This window comes from Nicotiana tabacum, chromosome 23 (assembly GCF_000715075.1).
Source record: "Nicotiana tabacum cultivar K326 chromosome 23, ASM71507v2, whole genome shotgun sequence".
NCBI classification, from domain to species: domain Eukaryota; kingdom Viridiplantae; phylum Streptophyta; class Magnoliopsida; order Solanales; family Solanaceae; genus Nicotiana; species Nicotiana tabacum.
Window position 1 is genome coordinate 116,217,990 of NC_134102.1, and position 11,803 is coordinate 116,229,792.

The 11,803-nt window shown below is 41.6% G+C and overlaps 1 non-coding gene across 1 annotated transcript; it reads right to left on the reverse strand.

Moving 5' to 3' along the window:
- Window positions 1-2,463: 2,463 nt before the first annotated feature.
- Window positions 2,464-2,570, reverse strand: LOC142177829 (small nucleolar RNA R71). Its single transcript, XR_012706376.1, has one exon. It is a non-coding gene; the product is annotated as a small nucleolar RNA R71 (small nucleolar RNA).
- Between the last annotated feature and the right edge of the window lie 9,233 nt (window positions 2,571-11,803).

Consider the following 11,803-nt stretch of genomic DNA (forward strand, 5'->3'; position numbering starts at 1 on the left):
ATACCCCCTAACTGGACCTGGGACAAGAAAAAACAAAAAAGTTAACAAATCAAGCCAAAATACAAAGAGACACAACGATCACAGCCAAAAAACAAAGTTACTGGTGGGGGGGAGAGCTGGTATGAAATTTTTAAAGAAGCTCAGCCAATCATGAATCCCTATATCATGGGGGAGAATCTGTCCCCCAAGTTTGTGATGCGTACGACTAGAGGGGGAGGATAGTTGTTGGCTGCAAGGAGGGAATAATCACTTAACTAGCCCAAATTAGGCGGAGAGACGCAAAAGGTGAAAAACGAACACCAGACACTTACCTGTATGATTCCAAACCTTAGAGAAGCCATCTACGTTAGCCATGACGTACTCATTCCTGACATAAAAGAAATCAAGATAGAATTGGCGATTGGCCTTGTCGTCTGATAATAGGCGATAATTATGTAGTTTAACTACTATTTGCACTCTAACTTAGCTGCACTTTATTAATATTTGAATGTTAAATAATAACAAATTGCTCTAATTAGAACTTTCTGCTTTGCAAGAGCAATTCTGGGTTATGAGGACGTTAAAGAGTGTTTTGGAGCTAATATGGAGCATTGAAGGCCAATTGGAGGTTAGCGCGCTTAAAAAAAGAAAGGAAAATACTGCATAAAATCCTCCAGGTGTGCGGTCTATGCGCGGCCGCGCACTGGCCGCACATGTCAAGCAGAAACTGGCCAACGTGCGCGATCAATGCGTGGTCGCGCACGTGCTTCCGAGAAAAAATCATCCAAGGCCAATTTTGTAATTTGAGAGGCGACTAACCTTGACCTATATGAAGCCCAGCTAGCCCAAAAAGGAGGGTATCTCTGTTTTTAGAAGAACTGTGGAGGCAAGAACAATAAAAGAGCAAGAAGGAGAATTCTCCTACGAGTTTTTCATCTTCATCTTCTTAATTCCATTGTTGGTTATGACTTTTTATATTGTAATCTTGCATAGTAGTATGAGTAGCTAAACCCGTCATCTAGGGTTGATGGAACTAATTGTTGGATGAAGTCTTGATTACGTTTTGATATAATTGAGCCGTTTTTACTCTATAATTGTTCAACTATGTGTTTCTTGTGATTAATTGAAAGGGCCCTTGATTAATCGAGTTTAGTTATCTAGTGTTGCTTGAGAAAGAACACTTGATTAGATTGTTATTGAACAACACCACTTTCGAGTAAGTTAAGAGATTAATTACTTGAATTTAAAAGCGGGATTAGAGATAACGAAGCTTTGGTGTGATATTTATGAGTTATACAAATTGTCAACTAGAGTAGTTCGAGAGAATGCTTCTAGCAAATTATCGTACTTGATCGCGGGATAAGTACGGTAAGCAAGAAATCATCATCTTTATAGAGTGTTACAGCGAGATTATAGCCAACGTGTCAGGAATTAATCCGACAATTGGGGAAATCAATAACCCTTGATTCTTTTACCCTTGAATTCAACTTCATTCTTGCTTATTGATAATTTTTATTATCATTTTTCCTTAGTGAAATAATTTATGTTAATTATCAAATAAAATCTTGAACTCTGAAAATTATCTGATCTTATCATTAGCGATACTAAAAGTTGTAGCAAATAGGTTAGTTCCCTATGGGATTCGACTCCGGACTCTTGAACTGGATTATTTTTGCAGCGAACGCTTAGTCCTTTTTATAAGGCATAGTTGGGCGTGATCATCGTCCATTTCACCACCCAGAACTTGCCTCCACGGTGGCGAAGGTTCAGCATTGTCTCCCTATAGAAGCTAGGGCCGAATAGGTGCACCAAATGCCGCACTGTTAGATCAATTTTCTGTGGTTGCTAAGAATTGCTATTGAAATTCTCACGTTTGAACTCTTCTGTGACTCAGGTGCATGCCTAGAAGCTCCTTGAGAACTGGTGAACCTTTTAAAGGACTCTCAGATCCCGAGAAAGCATTCAGGGCATTGAATCAGGATAACAAGAAGGGCAAACAGCTAAAAGAAGACGAACAATTCGAAATTGAAATGGACGACGTCGAGAACGTCAACGAGAACAATAGGAATGATAGAGTTGACCCAAACATCGGATTGGTAGCACCTCTTGTACCTGAAGCTGCTCTATATGATTGGGCACAACTAACTGCTGATAACCTGGCCACCACAACTACAGTCCCTCTAATATAAGCATAGACATTTCAGATTACCAACAACATGTTGCACTTACTGAAGAATAAAAGGTTGTTCTCTGGTTCGTACATCGAAGACCCATAACAACATCTGAATAACTTTCTATCAATTTGTATCACTCTAAAGACAACTGAATGTGACTCCTGAAGTAATCAGATTATTACTGTTCCCATTCTCAGTAATTAGGGAGGCTCAAACTTGGCTGAATTCGCTCCCAATAAACTCCATTGCTACTTGGGAGGAACTAGTCAAGCAGTTCTTAAACAAGTTCTATCCACCCAACAAAACTGTTAGGCAAATTGATGAGATATTGCAATTCAGGCAGAAACCGACTGAAACTTTGCAGGAAACCTGGGAGAGGTTTAAGGGTATGCTAGTGAAGTGTCCACACCATGGCATTCCAGATTAGATGCTAGGATAGAGATTCTATATGGGTTTGGCTGACGGTCTGAAGGCCAATGTAGATGCTTCAGCTGGGGGTGCATTTTTGAACAAAACATTCACAGAGTGCAAGATTCTTCTTGACAAGATGGCTCAAAATTCAAGCTGGATGACGAGAGATACAACACTCACTCCAATAGTACATTCTGTTGCTCTTGACCCAAACAATATAAATGCAAAAAATATAGCCACTCTCATAACCCAGATGAGCTTATTGACAAAGAAAATTGATGAGATGGGTACGAAACAGGTGCACATTGTTGATACGACAAATGGAGGCCTATGCACTTCCTGCATAAATCAGTCATATGTTTGCTCGTGGAGTGGAGAGAATGATAATCAGGGCTTCAGAGAAGACATGAATTGCGTCAATAATTTTGGGGGTCAGAGGCAAGGTGGATAGCAACGGGGACCTCAAAATTAGCACTACAGACCAACCCAGCAACAATACAATACCATTCCGGGGGAGCACGACCACAAGGCCAAGTCGTGCCTTATCAAAGGCAGCAGGGCTACAATCAGCAGCACCAACAACAGTTGGCTTACCAACTGCCTCATTAACAACAAGACAGTAATATGATAGAAATCAAGGGCATGCTGTAACAACTCATGGGGACAAATGGAAAGATGCAAGAAAAGTTATCCGTACATGATTAGGCTATTAAAGGCATTGAAACTCAATTAGGCCAGTTATCTATGGCCTTGAACAATCTCCCACAAGGAACGTTGCTTGCAGACACAAACATCAATCCAAAGGAGTAGAATCCAAATCAGCTAATGGCAGTGAGTCTCAGGAATGGAAGGGATTTAGACAGAGAGCAAGAAGTTGTTCAATCTAGGAGAGATGCAGTTCTAAGTACTCCAATGACATTAGAGACTGACGAGTCAACAGAGCTCATAGAAGTTATAATTGAACATGCACAAGTGGACAAAAGCAAGGAGAAGGAATTTGAACAACTCCCAGAACAGGTGGTGGAAAAGGCTCCTAATAAAGAAAAGACACCAAGCAATGGGCAGAAGCTAACTCGTGCACCATTCCCTCAAAGGTTGGCAAAGCAAAAGAAAGATGATCAATATAGAAAATTCATGGAAATGCTTAGACAAATTCAATTGAATATTCCGCTGATGGATGCTTTGAGGGAAATGCCAGGCTATGCAAAAATGATGAAGGATCTGATGCATCAAAAGTTTGACTTCTAGGACCTGTCTATTGTAACTCTAACTCAAACTTGCAGCGCAGTAGTGATAGGGCCTATGGCTAAAAATTTGTATGATCCCGGTAGTTTCACTATCCCATGCACAATTGGAAGTTATGCTTTTGCTAAAGCATTATGTGACTTAGGAGCCAGTATCAACTTGATATCGTTGGCAATCTACACAAAATTAGGCATTGGCAGAGCTAGACCGACCTCAATGTTGTTGCAACTGGATGATCGCTCAGTCAAAAGGCCGGCAGGAATTCTGGATGATGTACTCGTCCAAGTGGGGAAGTTTGTATTTTCTGCCGACTTCGTTATTCTTGACTGTCAAGTTGACGAAGAAATACCAATAATTTTGGGGAGGCCATTCTTAGCCACTGGGAGAGCATTGATCGACTGTGAGACTGGAGAGTTAAAAATGAGGTTGAATAATGAGGAAATAATATTCAATGTTCAATAATGTATGAGGAGGCCCATCGAATTTGCAAATTGTTCACTAGTGGAGGCGGTGGATGTAATACTACAAGAGGAGGATGAAACCCTTAATGTCAGAGATCCGTTAGAAGCTTGCTTGATGAATTTGGAAGATGTGGATGGTGAAGAGTGGGTAGAGTAGGTCATGGCTCTCGAAGGTCAAGGGTTCTGGAAAAGGGAACCCCAGTTCGAGCCATTACACTTAGAAGAAAGGGAAACAACACCTGCAAAGCCATCAATAGAGGAACCACCATAGTTGGACCTGAAACCGCTTCCAGCTCACCTCAAGTACACATTCTTGGGGCCTAACTCTACTTTATATGATATTATTTCATCCGGTTTGTTAGCTGTGCAGGTAGAACAATTCCTACAGGTGTTACAGGAATGTAAGACTGCTATTGGTTGGACCATGGCATATATAAAGGGTATCAGGCCGGCCTTTTGCATGCACAAGATTCTCTTGGAAGAAGGGAACAAACCTCCAGAGAACATCAAAGAAGGCTGAACCCGAACATGAAAGGAGTGGTGAAGAAATAAGTGATCAAGAGGTTAGATGCGGGTATCATCTTCCCTATCTCTGACAGTAACTGGGTCAGCCCAGTTCAGTGTGTGCCAAATAAGGGTGGAATGACGGTCGTGCAAAATGAGAATAACGAGTTGATCTCGACTCGTATAGTCATGGGTTGGCGAATTTGCATGGATTATAGAAAACTGAACATAGCCACCCGGAAAGACCATTTCCCCTTACCATTCATTGACCAAATATTGGATAGATTGGCTGGGCGGTCTCACTTCTACTTTTTGGATGGATATTCGGGGGTACAATCAGATCTAAATAGCCCCTGAAGATAGAGAGAAAACATCCTTTACTTGTCTGTATGGCATCTTTGCCTTTCGGAGAATGCCGTTTGGCCTGTGCAATGCACCGGCTACATTTCAAAGGTGTATGTTAGCCATTTTCACTGATATGGTAGAGGATATTATGGAAGTCTTTATAGATGATTTCTCAGTGGCAGGGGGATTTATTTGAAGACTGTCTTCACAATTTAAGAAGAGTGTTAAAAAGATGTGTGGAGACAAATTTAGTGCTGAACTGGGAGAAGTGCCATTTTATGGCACATGAAGGTATAGTATTGGGGCATCGAGTGTCCAGTAAAGGCATTGAGGTCGACCATGCTAAGGTTGAAATGATTGAGAAATTACCACCACCCACTTCGGTCAAGGTAGTGAGAAGTTTCCTTGGGCACGCTGGGTTTTACAGGCGATTTATAAAAGATTTCTCTAAAATTACTAACCCCTTATGTAAACTCCTTGAAAAGGATCATCCCTTTGTGTTCTCTGATGATTGCAGGTTGGCATTTGAGGAACTGAAGAAGAGACTGGTAACTGCACCAATCATTGTTGCACCCAACTGGGAGCAACCGTTCGAGCTCATGTGCGACGCGAGTGATTATGCTATAGGAGCAGTCCTGCGGCAGCGAAAGGACAACTGGTGCACCCAATTTACTATGCAAGCAGAATGTTAAGCGGTGCACAACTCAATTATACCGTGATTGAGAAAGAGATGTTGGTTGTGGTGTTTGCCTTCGACAAATTCAGGTCTTATTTGATTGGTTCAAAAGTGATTGTTTATACTGACTATGCAGAACTTAGGTACTTGATAGCAAAGAAGGAGTCAAAGCCACGCTTGATCTGTTGGGTTCTTTTGCTACAAGAATTCGATTTGGAGATCCGCTATAGGAAAGGGACAGATAACCAAGTGGCAGACCACCTTTCAAGGTTGGAGGGAGCTGAAAAGAAAGTAGAGGTTGAAGATATAACTGAGACATTCCCGGACGAATAATTACTAGTAGTGGCAATGGAGGAAACGCCATGGTATGCTGATATTGCTAATTATTTGGCAAACAATATTGTACCTTATTTCAAAATAAAAAGTTCTTTCGCGATTGTCGGTCTTATTACTAGGATGAACCTTTACTCTTTAAAATATGTGTAGATAACATGATCCGGAGGTGTATCCCCGAGAAAGATCAATCTTCTGTTTTGCAGGCTTGCCATGCTTCACCATATGGTGGGCACTTTGGAGGAATTTGGACAACGGAGAAGGTGTTGGAGTTTGGTTTGTATTGGCCGACTTTATTCAAGGATGCCCATGCTTGGGTGAAAAGTTGTGATGAGTGCCAAAGGACAGGCAACATATCTCGCCGTCACGAGATGCCGATGACTACAATTCAAGAGGTGGAAGTATTTGACATGTGGGGGATTGATTTTATGGGACCATTTGTCAGCTCGTATGGTAATAAGTACATATTGATAGCAGTTGACTATGTCTTCAAATGGGTTGAAGTTGTGTCCCTTCCAACAAATGATGCCAAAGGAGTGACATGCTTTCTAAAGAAAAATATTTTCACACGTTTTGGCACTCCGAGAGATATAATCAGTGATGGTGGAACCCATTTTTGCAATAAAGCGTTCGCAAGGCTGTTAGAAAAGTATGGAGTTCGCCATAAGGTTGCCACACCTTATCGCCCACAAACGAGCGGGCAAGTGGAAGTGTCCAAGAGGGAAATCAAAAGTGTCCTCACTAAAACAGTGAATGCGACAAGGACTGATTGGGCAAAAAAGTTGGATGATGCATTATGGGCGTATCGCACAACATTTAAAACTCCAATTGGTATGTCTCCATACAAGTTGGTGTTTGGAAAAGCATGTCATCTTCCAGTGGAGCTTGAGCATAAAGCCTTATGGGCACTGCGGCAGTTGAACCTGGATATGGAAACCGCAGGCACAAGTAGAGTCACAGAGCTACATGAACTCGAGGAATTCCAGTTCCATGCATTCGAGAATGCAAGATTGTATAAAGAAAGGATGAAGATGATGCATGATAAGCACATTCTAGATCGTAACTTCAAACCCGGAGATCTAGTGTTGTTATACAACTCGAGATTAAGATTGTTTCCGAGTAAGCTAAAATCTAGATGGTCAGGACCATTTAGAGTTGTGCAAGTGTTCTCAAGTGGAGCAGTAGAAATTGAGTCCGAAGATGAACGAATAGGTTTAAAGTAAATGGGCCAAGGTTGAAACATTACCTTGGAATGGTTAAAGAAAAAGGGGATAAAGTTGTGATGTCTTTGGAAGAGCCTCAATATGTGAGCGAAGTGCAATCATGAAAGCCTGCGTCATTCCGCGACGTTAAATCAGGCGCTTCCTGGGAGGCAAACCATGGTTTTGTTGTAATTCGTCGTGCCGCGACGTTAAATCAGGCACTTCTTAGGAGGCAACCCAATATTTTTTCTTTGTTCCTTTTTTTTCATGGTGAAAGTATTAACAGGTCTATTAATGTGCAGGGATGAAATTGTGCGCGACGGAAGGACTCAGGGTGAGGAAATCCATCTGGATATAGGTAAAAAGTGGCTAAAAAGGAGAAATTTCGAAGGACAAACGTGTGTGGCCGCGCACTGACCGCGCACAGGCCGCGCACTTTCGGACCCCTACTGTTGCACATGCATGGCCGCGCACTAACCGCGCATGGACTGAGCAATTTTTGACTTCCACTGCCCCATGTGCGCGGCCGCGCACTAACCGCGCATGGACTGCGCACTGGGCGCCATTTTTAGGTTATTTCATTAGTTAATTTTTTTTTATTATTTCCTTACTAATAACTGACCCCCCCTACTCCTCCCTAAAATTTGAATAACAACAAAACAAACCCTCATCTCTCACAACAAACACACTCCCAAAACCCTCTATTCTCCCCAATTTCAAAAGCAAAAACCTACCTCCCTTTCCTTCTCTTCCTTACTCAATCACTCCCCAATCTCTATTCCTCGCAAGTTTCTTCTAGTAAGTGCCATGGCTTCTATTTTCTTTTTTCTTCAGTTTTTCCAATTTTTTTATTTTCTTCTTCTCTTTTAATTTTATGGTAGTAGAAGTTATTGTTGTTCTTTTCTTTGCTTTGTATTACTAAGTATACTTGTTGGTATGTGAGGATAGTGAAATTTCATCTTGTTGGGTTGGATTAGACATTGTTAAGATTGTGGTGGAATTGAGGTATAATTGGGTGTTTGGAGAATTTGGGGTGAATTTGCACATCAAGTGTTTATTTAAATGCCATAGTGAGTTCGTGAATGTAATTTGTGACCAATTGTATGGGTGAAGTCTGAGTAACCGCTATTGGTTCACACATCCTGCCTCATAATAATAGTGGTATTTGTTTTGTAGGTACTATGACACCCTCAAAGAAAAGACGAACCATTGGTGCCTCTTCTAGTGATCATGCAGGCTCGTCCCGGGCACGGGCCTCAACCAATGCACCTCAGTTTGACAGCACAAGGTTTATATCAAGCTCAACCCAAGAACGTTTTAGTCAGAAGGCTCCTAAGAAGCCCATACCAGAACGGGGTATTGATAGGGGGTCCATCCAGGTTGATTGCCCCAGTATGTATCAGGAGTTAGTTCGGCGCAGGCTGGATATTTTCTTTGAAGAACCTGAGGAGGCCAACTTGATGGTTGTACGTGAGTTCTACGCGAACTGCCCTGAATATGAGGACCATATATGCACTGTGCGATAAAAGAGTGTTGATGCATTGATAGACGCCCTTAGGAGGGCGTATCGACTGCCAGTATTTGGTGGGGGAAAAGGACTATTATGATACGTATAGGCGAGAACCAACCGCATGGAATCTGTTTTTCAGAACAATCTGTATGCCAAACAAAGACATAGTGTGGGTCACGCCGGGGCGGAAGCTTCACTCGGCCTCACTCACCTTTGAAGGGAAGTGTTGACTTTATATCATCAATAGTCGCCTGCTGCCTTCTTCCGACACCATTGAGGTGAACGGTCCCAGAGCTGCATTTATCTGGTGCTTCATGAATGGCCACAATTTTGATGTGGCTAAGGTTATTCACGACGAGATGTTCATCCGCTGTCCAGTGCAGAGGTATGTGTTCTTCTTCCCTTCACTAGTCACTAGATTATGCCGGGCAGCACAGGTGCCAGAGAACAAGAACGCGGATGGAAGAGTAAAAAAAAAAGAACCAAAGTTCTGGGCAGATAAAGTGACCATTGGAAAGGATCTTGTGGTACCTGGCAAATCTAATAGTGATGAGTTTGATGCGCCAGAAGAGGGAGATGGAAGGCAGGCTGAGGTCGAGGGAACATCTGTGGTCAGAAGGGATACGCGGATGACAACCCTAGAACATGAAATGGCAGGGTTACGCACTTCTGTCATGGCTTTGGGGACTTGAGTTGATGCACTGGCCACCCAAAATGCAAAATCTGAGAAGAACATCATGGCTTGGCTGCGTGCACTGGGGAGAGCGTGTCATCTCGACCCCAGCACCGTCTCCGATCATGATTGATGTACCAGGGAAGTTCCTTTACCTTGCATTTGTTTTTTATTTGTGTGGCATAGGGACATGCCACCATTTTAAGTGTGGGGTGGAGGATATTTTGTATGTATGTTTTATGTATAGAGTTATGTAGAGTAGTATAGTTTCATTAGTTAACTGGAAAAAAAAACTTCAAAAGTTTCGATTTGTTACGACGATGGATATTATTCGACGGGTTTCTTGAGGGATTCAAGTCGAAGAAAAAACAAAAAAAAAATACAAAAAGATTTTCTTTTGTTAGGAGTGTATTAATTCCCCCTTGATTTTTCTTTGGGCCACGGTTCTTTTTCAAGGGTTTCGTTTGAACCGGGTGTAGTTAGATTTTTTATTTTTTTTTAAGTTAGGAACCCTTGGGCTATGGGCTGAATTGGAAATAGGATCTCTTTACTTCGTTATGCCTTGAATATAGCGGGTACTTTAGTATGACGCTTAGGCTCGATTGTTAATTCTTGTAAGAATGCCTTAAATTGTATGTTCTTAACTTGGTTTAAGTACCCTGACTAGAGTGTTTTGACGATCCAATCTGGAGTGACTCTTGTGCCATGTGTGTGTGAGGCTTGTTGTATTCTGTGCACTGCATTTGATGCCTAGAACTTGCCCCGTGTGTTTGCAAGGCAAAATAGTAGTCTTGTTCAGTCTTGGAAGTCATATAGGTATTTCTTTGTTGAGCCATATATATATTCCGCCGCCTAATTGTTATGTATCGTAGTTAACCCCTTTGAGCCTGTAATCCTATTTTTTTGGCAACCATATTACAAGCCTTACCCCTTTGTTTGAATTAACCATCTATTTGAACCTGTTTACCTCTCATGAGCACTTGAATTGCTATGAACGTGTAAAAGTTAAAGTGTGGGATGGTTGGTTTGACTTTTGAGTGGAACTAATAAAATAAGGAGAAAGGTGCACTATTTTGAAAAAAGTAAGAGCCACTTGAATTGAAAAAAAAAATAGTTATATTGTAGTGAATAATATTTCTTTGGTAGCTTTTGATGTAATTGTGCTTAAAGAAGTATGGGGTAATATACGTTGATATGAAGGTGGAGTGTTGGTTTGGCATAAGTATGGACTTGAATATTAAAGTATATGTATTAAAGTGCTTAGGGAGGTATAGTCACCCTTATATCCAAATATATTCTACCCGACCCATAACCTACATTACGACCAAATAAATTCCTACTTGATCCTAGACTGAATGAGCTCGATTAGTAGAGTAGTACACTACGGGCCAGCCTATGGAGGATCTTTTGTGGCACAAGAATATCGTTTCTGAGCGTGAGTGAATTCTGTCTATTTTGAAGTCCCTCATTGTGCGCGAATTTTATTGATTGTGGAATGAGTCTCTATTGTTGTGAGTAGGCACTTGATTCATGAAGGAAAGGTAATTCTTAACCTCGGAATTAGAGTAAGCGAGTAAGTTAGGAATATTGCGTGGTGCGTGGGAGTCAACTCTTGAGGTGAAGACGTTACACCACCGTGCTCAATCTATGTGAAAATATTCTTGGTGCGATGATTTAGGGAAGTCGCTTATTAAAGTTAGGCCTCTGTAGAGTGTGGTTTGATTGCTCGGGGACGAGCAATAGTTTAAGTGTGGGGTATTGATAATAGGCGATAATTATGTAGTTTAGCTACTATTTGCACTCTAACTTAGTTGTAATTTATTGATATTTGAATATTAAATGATAACAAATTGCTCTAATTAAGAACTTTATGCTTTGCAGGAGCAATTACGGGTTATGAGGACGTTAAATAGTGTTTTGGAGCTAATATGGAGCATTGAAGGCCAATTGGAGGTTAGCACGCTTAAAAAGAAGAAAGAAAAATGCTGCAGAAAATCCTCCAGGTGCGCGGTCTATGCGCGGCCGCGCACTGGCCGCGTATGTCAGCAGAAACTGGCCAAAGTACGCGGTCGATGCGCGGCCGCGCACGTGCTTCAGAGAAAAAATCGTCCAAGGCCAATTTTATAATTTGAGAGGCGACTAACCTTGACCTATATGAAGCCCAGCTCGCCCAAAAAGGAGGGTATCTCTGTTTTTAGAAGAACTGTGGAGGCAAGAACAAAAAAAGAGCAAGACAGAGAATTCTCCTACGAGTTTTTCATCTTCATCTTCTTAATTCCATTGTTGGTTA